The sequence below is a fragment of the Phoca vitulina genome, unplaced genomic scaffold (assembly GCF_004348235.1).
Source record: "Phoca vitulina isolate PV1807 unplaced genomic scaffold, GSC_HSeal_1.0 scaffold28, whole genome shotgun sequence".
Lineage (NCBI taxonomy): Eukaryota > Metazoa > Chordata > Mammalia > Carnivora > Phocidae > Phoca > Phoca vitulina.
In genome coordinates this window covers 4,821,083-4,835,585 of record NW_022589731.1, presented here as the reverse complement: position 1 = coordinate 4,835,585, position 14,503 = coordinate 4,821,083, and positions in this window count along the sequence as shown.

Genomic DNA, 14,503 nt, shown 5'->3' with positions numbered 1-14,503 from the left:
ATCCTTATAGATTCATTATTATTGTCTTGTTAGGGAAATCATCCATTTAAGTCAGAAAAAAGGGAGGGAGGTAGGGGAGAGAGAGGATATGGGGGCAGGGAGGGCTTGGGGGAAATGAGACAAAGAGAACCTAGTCATATTAGTCCTAGGATTTCTGGCTTTATCAGCTTTAATTACAACTGCAATCATTCATCTCCATCTATAATTTTTTTGTCTATTTAAGTCTTTGTGGAACATCACTATCAAAGATTTTCTCCACACTGGGAAGAAATTTATAAAACTGACTTAAGGGCACCTGGGTGGCTCAGTCATTAAGCGTCTGCCTTCGGCTCGGGTCATGATCCCAGGGTCCTGGGATCAAGCCCCACATCGGGCTCCCTGCTCAGCGGGGGGCCTGCTTCTCCCTCTCCCATGCCCTCTGCTTGTGTTCCCTCTCTTGCTGTGTCTCTCTCTGTCAAATAATAAAAAAAAAAAAACTGACTTAAAAGCCTTGTAATCATAGGATGACACATTCCAATGTCACCATCCTCATCACCATTATTGTCAACATCCTCACATAACTATTTGCCACTTGTTGAGTGGCAGTTTTTCTTTTTTCTTTTTTTTTTTTTTAAGATTTTTATTTATTTATTTGTCAGAGAGAGAGAGAGAGAGCACAAGCAGGGGGAGCAGCAGAGGGAGAGGGAGAAGCAGGCTCCTCACTGAGCAAGGAGCCCAATGTGGGACTCGATCCCAGGACCCTGGGATCATGACCTGAGCCGAAGGCAGATGCTTAACGACTGAGCCACCCAGGTGTCCCTTGAGTGGCAGTTTTTCAGAATTTATGTGAGACATCCCATTTAATCCTTACCACCCTCTAAGGTAGGCATGATTTTAGATTTCACTTTGCAAATGAGAGATCTGAGATTCAGAACTGTTAAGGAAATTCCCCAAGTTCTCATAATTAGGAAATGGTGCTGGGTTTGGAACCTAGGGTTTGGGTTCCTTAGACCATGACTATAGTCCTAGAAATCATATTCTACTGATCTTGTTGATCAAAAGTGGAGATTGTAGCTGAGGTATTTGCTACATAGATTGACAATAGCATCATAGAACGCAGACACAGAAGCATCACATTTCAGAAATGGAAAGAGTCTTGGTTGACAGCATAACTTTCTCATATTAAACATGAAGTAAATGGAACACCAAAAGACGAATTGACTTGTCTAAGCTCACCTAGCAGATGCAGGTTTATGCCACCTGACCTGCCAGCCAGCACCAGTGTCCTTTAAACTAGAGCCATAACATCGAGTTATTAGGATAGTATTCTGAACTAAGAGCACTGAGGCTAATTTCCAGTCCAACTCTGTCATGAACTTGTCATACAACCTTAGTCAATTATGTAATGTTTCAAAATCTCAGTTTTGAAAAACAAATCGTTTTTCTTTTCCTGGTGGAAAGAATAGGTGTTAGACTAAGTGATATCCAAAGGCAAAAGCTAAAAGTGCAGGCTTTAAAGCCTCAAAGGGGAATTCAATTCCACCAGTCACAGATCTTTTCTTGCGTAAATCAATTGACCTCACCAAAGCTCCTATATCTTATCCTTAAAATAGAAATAATAATAGTCCTTGGGGGTTGGGGGTTGATGTGAGGATAAAATGAAATAATCTAAATAAAATGCTAGCTCATCATCTGTGCTTGATAAATGATAATTATCTAAAGTCCCTCCAGGTTCTAAAATTAAGCATTGCAAATCAGGAAATACTTACTGAATATCTACCATATCCCCAAGGTCATCTACCAAAACTAACTCTGAAATACATACTGCTTACAGAAACTCTTCAGTGCACTTCTCTGAATATTAGGCCTTTAATTTGAGAAAGTAATTTTTAGTTCATGGTTTTGTATAATCAGAAAGAAAGAGAGAGAATGAGCACACATAGAAACCATTTAGTGTGTGACCTTCACAAGGTTAAATCCCTCAATTAAGTCTGTCCTAGCTCTTTTCCCTCCTTAGAACTTCTACTTGAAACCTCTTCATTGTAAGTGCTGTATCCAGATTTATGGATTACTTTATGTTTCTGGATCTTTTCTAGTTCAACTCTTACTTTTCTCAAGGTAAAAAGAAAGCAGATATGCTATTGTCATACTATTACCAAAGATAAGAATTGCAATGTGGTGCTCTTATCTGATGCTGTTATGACATTCTGCAGTTTGGATACATTTTATAATATGATACTGCCTTCAAATAGTATTGTGCTGTTTTTCTCAATTACAGGAACTATTGGCATATGATGATGTATTGACCATAACTAATTATTGCTTTCAGCTTTGTCCACAAATAGTAAAAGGAAAAAAGAAATCATGCAGCAGCCATTTCTAAGTATATCCTTAAAGGACCAGTCAATTCGTAAAGCCTTGAGTTTTCATCTTTCTTAGGTTATGAGTTTTCTCTCAAAATACTCCTTGGCAATTTAGACAAACTGGAAGAGTGATAGGTACGTGAAGTCATACTGCCTCCTTCCATAAGGTATACTTCTGCATATTAGACATTTATGAAGAGAAAGCCATTCACTTCTTTCAAAGTGATTAACATGTTCTCTAAACAAGGTTAAGGGACAGAAAGTTGACAGTGTAATAATATTTCCTCTTCCCAAGCACATTAAATGTCTTCTCTGACATATGTAACGTAATCAAGAGATGGGACTGGGAGCTGCTTCTACAGAATTAGGCTCTATCAGGTGGTGAGGAAGGAGACTGACTAGGGGGAGGCACTTACTTCGAGGAAATAAAGGAAGTCCAGAAGCTCAGGAAGGGACCTCAGTAACTCATCAGTGATACCTTACAGAGAAATGGCTTTCCTCCAGAACATCCTTGTAACCCACAAGCAGTTCTAACAATATCCTCATCACTCAGCTTGTCTTCTCCCCTGGTGATACCTGGACTGCTTCTATAGCAACTCAGAATCCTAGTTTTATTTATTAGTGTTCACTCTGTACCAGTTACTGTGCCATGCACCTTGTGAGCACCCATGTCATCTTGACTTCAGATGCCCTAAGATGCAGCTTCTGATTGGGTTACATGCTCAATCTGCAATCCTGAATGCCCTTTTGGGCTGAGTTCCTATCCCAGGAGATTTCATAAGCTAATGTCCTGTCTATAGATGACTTCCTACAGCTCAGGATATGAATTGGTACATGATTGCATAATTGTGTGACAAAGTATAAAATATTTCACCTTTTAGGTCAAAGATCCTCTTCAAGCTGCTTCATTGCACAGGATCCACATAGCAAGTAGATATGTCAAAACTTCTTTCCGTTTAGGGCAAAATGGAAAATGTAGCCACAATTACTGATAGTACTAGTGTTACTATTACTACAATTGCTAACAGTAGGGATTATGTCAGTCATTAGGTATAATCTTACATTAGAACTTAAATTAGAACCTTTCTTTTACATTAGAACCTTTCTCCTTTATGTAGATAGAACTTGCTGATGTACATTTATGTCACTTCTTATCTTTACAAGAAAACAGTGTTTTTTGTTCAACATCCAAGGGGATGTTGAGCAATCCAAGGTTATGCTTGCTTTATACCTGTAAATACAGGAGTGGGGGCTCTAGGAACTACCCTGGTGGTTTACTGTAAGTAACCTGTCCTAATTTCAGGAGAGCAGAAGGCAGGGATGGCTAAAACTGCATTTGAAGGTAAAATATTAGTTGGAGTAAATAGTCCCCAAGCTTTTATTTTGCAATTTGTTCATTTTGGTTTAGCACAAAAATCTTTCTTTCTGAAAAGAATATATGAGTGTTTTTTAAATATGTAGAATTATTTTTCTTGTTTATTTCTTGAAAGCTTCTATTCCTTTGGATGTCAAATGTACCTAATTAGTATAAGTTGATGTGTGAATCTTATTCAGTTTCTTCAGAGAAGAGGAAGAAAGTCTTAGTTGCATGAGATTTAGAATTGCAATTTATAAAGTACAGCTAAAAAATAAATCATCATACATCTTAATTAAACTAGAAATTTATTTGCAGAATGATAGAATTGAAGGTTTTTTTTTTTTTCTTTTAATACAACTATCTGTGTGACGTAGTGGAAAATATCTTGGTTATGAGTTAGGATATCTAGATGCTGGTTCAGACTGTGCCACTGGTTCTGTGATATTGGGCAAATTATTTAACATTTCATGTTTTTATTTAAGTTTTTTATTGGCAAAATAAGGTATTTTGATAATATGATTTCTGGTTTCTCCAAAAAGATTTGTGAACATATATATTCAGATATATGGATATATATATATATATATAAAACATATAATTACTATAATTGGTTTCCATCTTCGAATTGGTTTTCCTCTCCTCTCATTACAAAAATCATCACAGAAATGCTGTGAGAAACCATTAAAAATAATTGAATGCACTTAGATTCCTAATCAAGAATATTTAACTTATGATTGTATATATTCAGACATTCATAGGGATTTGGGGATACATTGAGGCCCAGATACACGTTAGTGTCTTTCTGGTACTTCATGTTTCTTTCCAGTGAGCCTTCTTTCTTTCTTTATTTTTTAAAGATTTTATTTTTAAGTAAACTCTACACCCAACGTGGGGCTCAAACTCACAACCCTGAGATCAAGAATCACATGTTCCACTGACTGAGCCAGCCAGGTGCCCCAGTGTACCTTCTTTAAACACTGGGTTTTTAACTGAATTTTGAAATGAAGATACTCTTTAGTCCACTACATCAAGAAATAAAAGTCTCCCCTACAAATCCTATCCCAAGCTCATGTAGGACCTTTCTACCCTCATTCCACAGCTTCCCCTGCACCCGCACAGCTCACAAATGTGTACGAGGCTTTGTAGCAACACTGAATACTGAAGATCAGTTCTCACAGGGCAAGGTTTCAAACATTTTGCATCCAGAAGGAAAAAAAAAATGAAAACTTTAGCAATTGCTGTGAATCCTTAGGGGTGACTATGACAGCTGTCTTAACATCTGGGAAGTCACGTCTCTTGTCTACTCAGCAAAAGAGCTGTAGACTGCTGAACATATCAGAAAGTGTTCATGAGCCAACTGTCTTAGAACTTCTACAAGACAAATTGATCTAACAGCTTTGCTTCTCTGAATAGTTTATAACTGTAAGCCGGCAGCAGGTTGAATCTAAGACCTGGGAATGTTTCCAGCTTTCCATTTTTCTGAAGTCTCTGCAAGGATCTCAGATTGGGAATGCTTTAGGGAATGAAAGATGCTACTTGATAATTAGTATTAGTGATCTGGAAAAATAAGTTACAAAATCTCAATTGGATTTTTTGAAAGCTGATTGAAATATTATGTGGCAGGGGAAGGGAAAAGAACTCTTACAAGGTTTTATTGAAAAAAAAATTATGAACTAGGAAGCAACAGCATACATATATTTAACTACTGGCAAGAGTAATGTGAATGTTTTTGCCCCATTTCCACCAGGATGTATTTTCAACAAATGTCTAAATAAATCTTCTAGACTATCATTCATTCAATTATTCATGCCTTACACATATTTATTGAGCAGCTATTATATCAACCATCTACTCTATGTCAAACCAGGTCAAGTGCTGTAATACACATTATCACTCTTCCCCTCATAGAGCCTGGTGAGGAGATCATTATTTACCAATGAATTGTAGGCAAAATGAACCATATGCGCAAATGTCTTTAAGCAAAAGGAACGTGATGAGTTGAAAGAAAGAATAGTGGTGCTGAAGTGGACAGGCAAAATCAAGCTAAGACTTTGCAAGCCACGTTAACATTTGATTTTATCCTAAACATAGCCAGAAGCTTTGGAATGTTTAAACAGGAGAGAGAAAAGGATATGATTAAATTTTTATTTATCACAGATCATTCTGGTAACTGAATGGAGAATTGGACGGGCTTGTGGAACAAGGTGGATAACTGACTTCAGGGATATAAGTTAGGAAGCTGTTGCTGTGGTCAAGAAAGGAGATGATGCTAGTGATGTGAGCCGGTGTGGGGATAAAGAGGAGTGAACAGATTTGAATGACTGAGGAAGTAGAATTTATGGGACTTGTCTATGCATTTGGGTTATTGTGCATAAGGAATGTTCTAAATTATTTTTCAAATCTGGAATAACTTTAAAGCAATATTTTTACTGTATGTTAGCACAAATGGCTACAAAGTGTTACTTATTTCTTTGACACCTGTTTTCATATTTATATGGAATAGTACTATGGAATATCATTTAATATCTGGCCCTTTCTGAAGTTTGAATAAAAGCTGATGATTTCAACATGATAAAATTGCCTTTAAAAGATATTTAATATGAACTACCTCTTATTTTTATATAGTAGAAGTTGGTAAACTTTGGCCCATGGGTCAAATTCAGCTCATGGCCTGTGTTTGTAAATAAAGTTTTATTAAAACACAAATACACCCCTTTACATATTATCTGTAGCTGCTTCTGAACTATAACAGTGCCATTGAATAGTTATGATGGAGACTGTATGGCCCACAATGTCTAAAATATTTACTATTTGGCCATTTATAGAATGTTTGCCAATTCCTGCTCTATTAGGACATGAATAGATCTTACAGTATTTCTTTACTAAGTTGATTAGAACACTTCTTATAGGGTATCTTGCAGCATAGACTGAATCACATTGTGGAATTGTGAATTTTTTTTTTAATGTTCATCAGAATCCTCATTGCTTTAAAGGATTTAAAGTGATGTTTTTGCCATTGAAAATAGTTGCTACAAAGGGAAGAAGAATTACATTAGCTCGACCAAGTTTTAAAAGTACAATTCCCTTCAAATATCTCAAGAAGTAGATAATTTGTATAGAATTTGATATTACTTTTTGATGCCAAATTCTGTGAAGAGGTCCATCTAGCTCACGTTTAAGGATTCAAAGACTGTCTTAAATGTGGCAAATTGAAATGTTCTGATACATAAGTTAAATCAAATGAATGTTTACAGATGTTCTGCTTGTGGAACAGTGAATATGGTCAAATAATGTACAGGCTTCTTTTTCCCACACCCGTCTAGCCAAGATTGAATTATATACTTTTTTATATATTGATAGCAGCTAAGTCTTTCTGATACTACCAAGATACCACATAGGAAAAAATAGAGATTTTAAAAAAGTTTTTATTTAAATTCCAGGTAGTTAACATACAGTGTAATATTAGTTTCAGGTATACATAAAATTTAGTGATTCAGCGCTCCCATACAACACCTGGTGCTCATCATAACAAGCGCCCTCCTTAATCCGCATTACCTATTTAACCCATTCCTGCACCCACCTCCCCTCTGGTAATATAGAGTTTTTTCTCTATAGTTAAGAGTCAAATGATCATAGGGGGGAAAAAAAGAGAGAAGCAAACCAAAAAAAAGAGGGATTTAAATTTTTTTCCCTAAAGGCCTCTCATCTTGATTGCTTGTTATAAAACCATTAGCCAATGTCAAATCAATTTCACTGAATTCCTACAAAAATAAAGTTTAGATTTGAATTAACTTTTCACCAAATGGTTTTCACAAAGCATGAAATTATCTCAGTGCTGAGAATCACCAATTGAAATTACACCCTTGTCAAAATTTTCCTAATTAGTCATTATTCATGGCAACTGTCTCCTTTTCCCTTCGCACTGAGAAAGGGTGATGCTTCTGCTCACTAGTCACTAGAAATTTGCTTTATGAGGACTCCTCTTGCAGCTAAGAAATTCCTTGTGGAATGTGTTAAGGATATCCTTAACAACAACAGCAGTGATAGATACATTCCCATTGCTGTAAGTACCATGACAGCATCATTGGAAGTATATCATTAGATTGTAACATGCATCCTATAGACTACCCTCTATAATAACCAATGACCCATTAAAAATTAAAAAAATAATCATCTTCACAAAGGAGAGAGGGGCTGAGTGTTCACTATAATTGTATCTGCATTGGTGTTCTTCAATATCCTTGGTGCCTAGTGCAAAACTGTTCATTTTTTTTTTTTACATTATAAAACTAAAATAAATCTATATATACTTGCAAAAGCAATGGGATAAATCAAGACCAAAGTATTGATTTTAAATACTGACTGCAAAAGGTAAAGAATTAGACTTTGCTAATTCAAAGGTAAAGGTAAAGGGTATATGCTATGTATATATTTTTCAAAGAAGGCAGGTGGATTCCTTCCTCAAACTTGAGTTAATTCCCTCCTATTTCATTGGATCTTAATATTATTTGCTATGTTCTCACTGAAATTCAGAAGAAGTTTTTCTACAATGTATTCAAAGTCTTATTAAGCAAGAGAATGGTCTCCATATTTACATTCTTCAATCATGGAACAGCTAATATAAGCCAGACCTGAAGATGCAAAAGTGAATTCAGACCTGGTCTCTGATATCAGTGACTAACAGCAGGTGAAGAAGGTAGAGGGAGAGTAGGTCAGGCAGAGGGGACCAAATATGTGAAATCTCAGTGTGAGAAAGAGTATAGTGCATATTATTTTGTGCCTTGAATAAAATCCATGCTCTTAGTAGGGGCCTATAAAGATCTGTGTCATTGAGATCTGCCCTCCCTCTTCACTAATATTACTCTTTTTTTATGTTACAATAAACTAATTTCTATCTCATGACCTTTATATTAACAGTCCCCTAGGCCTGGAAAGATGTTTTACAGGCTCTTAGTAAGGTAAGTTCCTTCTTAAACTAAAGATCTCTGCTTAAGTATTGCTTACTCAGTGAGTCCTATTCCTATCCCTGGACTTACTCCCACTTTATTATTCTGTTGCCACACCTTCTTTATTTCATCACACCTCCTATATGCCATAATTTTATTTGGGTATTCACTTCTTATTGCCTTTCTCCCCCACTAGACTTTAAATGCCATGATAGCAGTATGTCTCTTTGATTCACAGTTGTGCTCCCAGAGCCTAACCAATGCCTGCTTCATGGTAGAAGCATAATAAACACTTGTTAATGCATATTCTAAAAATATAATGCATAAAATCCAGTGATGATCCTGGACAAATCATGAGAAGACAAATCCTGTAGACCATAAAGACTTTATTGATAGATGTTAAAGTTAGTTTTGAGAGCAAATAGGAAGCCATGGATGGCTTTAAACTGTTAAACTCTTAAGCTTAATGGACCCTCCTCTCTTCTTCAACTTGTAAGTACATACATCAATCCATTGATCGATCGTCTGTTGAAGTCTTCCATGGATTTTCAACCAAGAATTGACTACTCACTTACATGTGCCTCTATATAACAGTTTTTTTTCATTACTATAATTGTTTTCCTTAGATATGTTACCATGAGATTCTGAGCAACTAGAGGTTACTCTCTGTGTTTCACATAGTGTCTGCTAAAGTATAGGTGCACAATAAATATTTATAAGATGATTGAATATAATAGAACTGGGATACATTATTCTACCGGAGTGAGTGGGTAGGAGGACTACAAGTTAGGGCTAAGTTGCCTTGGACAGTAGATTTTAGAACCTGTGGTACTGGCATGACATTTTTAACTGTATTAGTTGCACACACAGGTAGGGATATAAAAGAAAACAAAACCATTTCCTTTATCATTTCTAGCTATAATTCTTTCCTAACTCTCATCAGTATGTGCTGATATTTCCAAGATCGTTGGGTGAGGTAGGGCTGGTTCACTCTAATCCTTTGCTGGTATTAGACTCTAGTTTCTCACCTCTGTATTGAAGAGGACAAAGGCCTCTTTATTTCCATAGGTATCTGTGACTTACCCTACTTGTGTGCTACAATAGTATAACCAGAAACCAGCCCAATTTTGAGTGGGTCATAGTTACTCAGATTCATGAAGATGGTCTTATAAGGAGAGAATGGGAACTGATAGGCTATTTGGTTAGGCCGGAGACTCCTTGGTTTCTATCAGTCTACAGCACAAAGACAAACTTTTTGTTGATGATTCATGATACATATATATATGTATAGAGCCTTAGCAAAAGGAAATCATTTGGATATGGGTTAAACCTTTTTATTTTTATTTTTGATATAGGTTAAATCTTAAATATCACAGAAAACATGTTAGGAACTCATTATTTCAATTTTCCTTCTCTGATTAACATTTTAAAAATCTACTGAATTATCTAGTTTCAATTTTTATTTTATTTAAATAGGAAGCCATTAGAAGATTTCCATATTTCTGTTTAAGAGAAGTCCTTCTCATGAGCTATTCTGTTCAGCAATCTAAAGAGGGATACACTTTTTTGGGGCGCCTGGGTGGCTCAGTCGTTAAGCGTCTGCCTTCGGCTCAGGTCATGATCCCGGGGTCCTGGGATCGAGCCCCGCATCGGGCTCCCTGCTCCGCGGGAAGCCTGCTTCTCCCTCTCCCACTCCCCCTGCTTGTGTCCCCTCTCTCACTGTCTCTCCCTCTGTCAAATAAATAAAATCTTTAAAAAAAAAAAAAAGAGGGATACACTTTTTAAAAATAATGCTTTCTCTTCCCATAGTCAGAAGGAATAATCATTTAAGGAGTGAGGTTAATTTTATTTGCTTTTTTGTTTTATAGATTGTATTTCCAACATTCAGCCCGAGGGTAATTGCAGTCATGCAAACTTTAAAAACAATTTCAGCATGACTTTTAAGGACAAGTTCTACCCACTTTCATTATTAAAACTGAACAGTATTCTTCCTCCTTTAAATTGGTCTTGGGGAAAAAAAACATGTTTCTATGGTGATTTTTGTGACATAATTTGCAAAATGTTGGCATTTTGGACTGAGGAGACAATTATTTCTTGTCCTTGATTATGTTAAAGCCATCTCTGTGTAACTGTATTCACGAGCTGTGATGACTAGAATAATGAAATAACATACCTTTTATCTAAAGATTTTAAGTCATTAAATCCCCCTTTCCCCTAAATAAACACATCATTTCTGGTTCTAAAGATGAACAATAATCATATATATATATATATATATATACATAGAGAGAGAGAGAATGCCTCTGGGCACAAAGCATCAGGCTTTGATAATGTGGTTGATGCACAGCTAAAGGAAAGGTGATCTCTGCCATTCTGGAGATTAGTACCAGTTTAGAAAACAGTAAAGACATATTGAATTCTGAAATAAGTCCCTCCCTGATCTGTTCTTTACTAGAGTTGCAAAAATGCATCTGTATATTGGAATATGAGTCAGAAAGTGTAATACCATGTATATGAATCTGTGGTACTGGTTCCAGAGTGAAACCAGTTTCCTCTCTATGCCAAAAGTCTCTTAAGCAAAGAACAAACAAGTCCCATGAAAAATAGGGTTCCATTTTCTACTCAAAAAGGTACTAAGTGTGGTTTAAATATCTCCTTTTATACCTGGACATCATGAGATGCCTTTGGCTACCAAAATGATAGAATGTGTCATTCATCCATCTGGTTCAGTGGCCATGGAAGCCTGACAAACTTCCTGACACTCTCTCTTTCTCTAAAAGGGTAGGAGGGATCTATTGCAGAATCTCTGATAATACCCTGGGAGATTTGTGGGTAGCGACAATTTTCTTCTTGACCTTTACAACTTTATTACTCATGTGACTCCATAATGAAAAGGAATAAAAATACACAAAAGATGCCTATTTGTGTGAATAAAGTTATTTCCTGGTCAGTGGTAATTATGTGGCATATTTTCTTTTTGCCCACAATTGACAGGGATTTGAAGTGTGCAAATTGCCCCTCTAGTTAGGAAATGAAGCAATGTTACTAGAAGCTAAAATGTACTATGAAACATTTAAAGGATCATCATATTACTATACTGATTTGAAGCAAGCTTTCTTTTCTGAACCTTGGTTTTCTTTATGAGAATACAGCAAAAGGGAAAATGCCTGTGTTTATACCCAGTAAAAATCAAGAATTGGTTAAAAATACAATTTCCTTAGCCAAGCTCTGAAATAAGTGATCCAGTAGAAGGATAAAACATCATTGGTGATTTTTAGAGCACCTGAGTATTCATCAGTAATGTTCATGAATGAATGATGAAGGTATTTTGAGCTACTTTATAGGTGTTAGTGGTGATAACCACATCATTTTCTTATCATGATAATCTGAAAAGCTCCTTTCTTGCACAATACCAAGCATAGGATGTTGGACACCCAAAAAGTGTTTCTTATTTTATCCCAATCCAATTGAGTGAACCCAATTGTTAATCTACTTGGGATAGAGTAGGATCTTGCACAATAAAAAAGACTTTTCAAGAGTATCACATTGCATATCTGATATCTAAAAGCCTTACTGGAGTAGGAGTATGACAAGAATAAAAATAACTAACACTGAAACATTTACTCTGTGATAGGCAATTTTTGTACACGTTTTATACATATTAACATCTAACACAACAATCTTATGAGGTATCACACTCCCATTTTACTGATGAATGAAGAATAGAGGTACTTTATATATAGAATTGCTTAAAGTCCTACAGCCAGTAAATGGCAGATCCAGGATCCAAAGTTTTTCTTCAATGCACATGCTCTTAACCACTATGGTCTACTGCCTACAATTAAAAAAAGTCCTTGATTGTTAGTGAGAAACAATTACATGGGCTATTTAAATGGTCTCTTCTGTGGTTTACTTAAAATACACATTCTACATTTCATTTTCCTTGTAAGGCTGTTTGTTGAGTTTTATGGGTAAGAAGGGCTTGCCTTCATTTAAAGAAAAATTATTCTGATACTTGTTAAAACAGTAAGGAAGATTTTGTTCAAGGCTGTCACAATAGGGGAGAGAGATCAGGCTCAAAACCAACTACAGTGAAGACAGCTGGGAAATTGTAGACAAGGAGCAGAATGAGAAGCTCAGTGGATGGAAAATCACTAAGAGAAGACCTCAAACTTAGGAGGATTCTTTCTGAATCAAACAGGATTCTTGCTAAAAGTAGGCCAAGGACTTAGACATGAAAGGTGAAGGTGAGACAAAAACATTAATTTTGAAGAGATATAAGCTCCCCTATGTTTATTGCAGCATTATTTACAATAGCCCAACTATGGGAGCAGCCCCAGTGTCCATCAACTGATGAATGAATGAAGAAGAGGTGGTATATATGTATATATATGCAATGGTATATATATATGTATGGTGTGTGTGATGGAATATTATTCAGCCCTAAAAAAGAATGAAATCTTACCATTTGCTAGGACATGGATGGAGCTAGGGAATCCAATGCTAAGTGAAATAAGGCAGTCAGAGAAAGACAAATACCATATGACTTCACTCATATGTGGAATTTAAGAAACAAAACAAACGAGCAAAGGGAGAAAAAGAGAGACAAAGCAAGAAACAGATTCTTAATTGTAGAGCACAAACTGATGGTGACCAGAGGATAGGTGGGTGGAAAGATGGGGGAAATAGGTGATGGGGATTAAGGAGGGCACTTGTGATGAGCACTGGGTGTTGCATGGAAGTGTTGACGCTGTATTGTACACCCGAAACTAATATTACACTGTATGTTAACTAACAAATTTAAGTAAAAACTTAAAAGAAGACCGGGGTTCAGTTTTTTCATCTGTAAAGTGAGGCTAAAATTTATAAAGACTTCACAGGAATGTTGTGAGGACTAAGCAAGATAATGTATATAGAAATACTTCAGCACAATGTCTCACATACACTAAGACTTTCATAACCCTTAACCGTCACCATTAACATTCTCATCATGACCTCTAAGCAATGTGTCCGTGCTATATGGTGGGTGTTCCTCACATGGTTGTCAGTCTTGAAACTGTCACTAGTCCATGAGAAGGACCAAAATTGAGCATAAGCATTTAAATAATTTTATGGCAATTTGCCAGAGTGATTTCATGCCTTTTGAATCTAATAATGAAAAAGGGCTGTGTTTTACATGCTTTTGGCTTTTTATTTCATTTTTCTAGTAATCTGTATATTTACTGTGTTTTACAAAAACATCCATCAGTGGTAAATTTGAAAGGGAAGAAAAAGGAACAATTTTCCTTTACCATAAATGGTTTGAGAAATTCTGGTCTAGACTAGAGGTAGAAATTAGCGACCCACTTGCACACTAATTTTCCAATAGACCAAGAATGGGTGGCCTGTGGTTAAAAACCACAATGGCACAGATAAAGTCCAACCTTCCCTTACCCATCATAGGTTTTTTCTTCTCTCTTTACAGTGTTTGTTTTATCTTTATACAGATATCTATATATACACAGGGCAGACTGTTAGTAGTGTTCCTTAATTTTTAAAAATTATTTATTCAGAAACTTCAGAGCTTGCTGAACACATATACAATCATAATGATGATAACAGTAATCACGGACTATTTGGTGAGGTAGGACTGGATATCTTTTACTACTGACCTGGCTCATGCTGTAGAGTATTTCACAAACTTACATTCATTCACTCGGTGGAATACATTTGTGGCAAAGAAATTATAGCTTGTTATAGCTTGGGCAGATGAATGAAGATAATTGATTTAAACTCTACCTACACACAGTCATTAAAAATGAAATTCTGAGTCAATCCACTGTTATTTCTTCTCCAGAGCACTAACAGTGAGTTTGCCT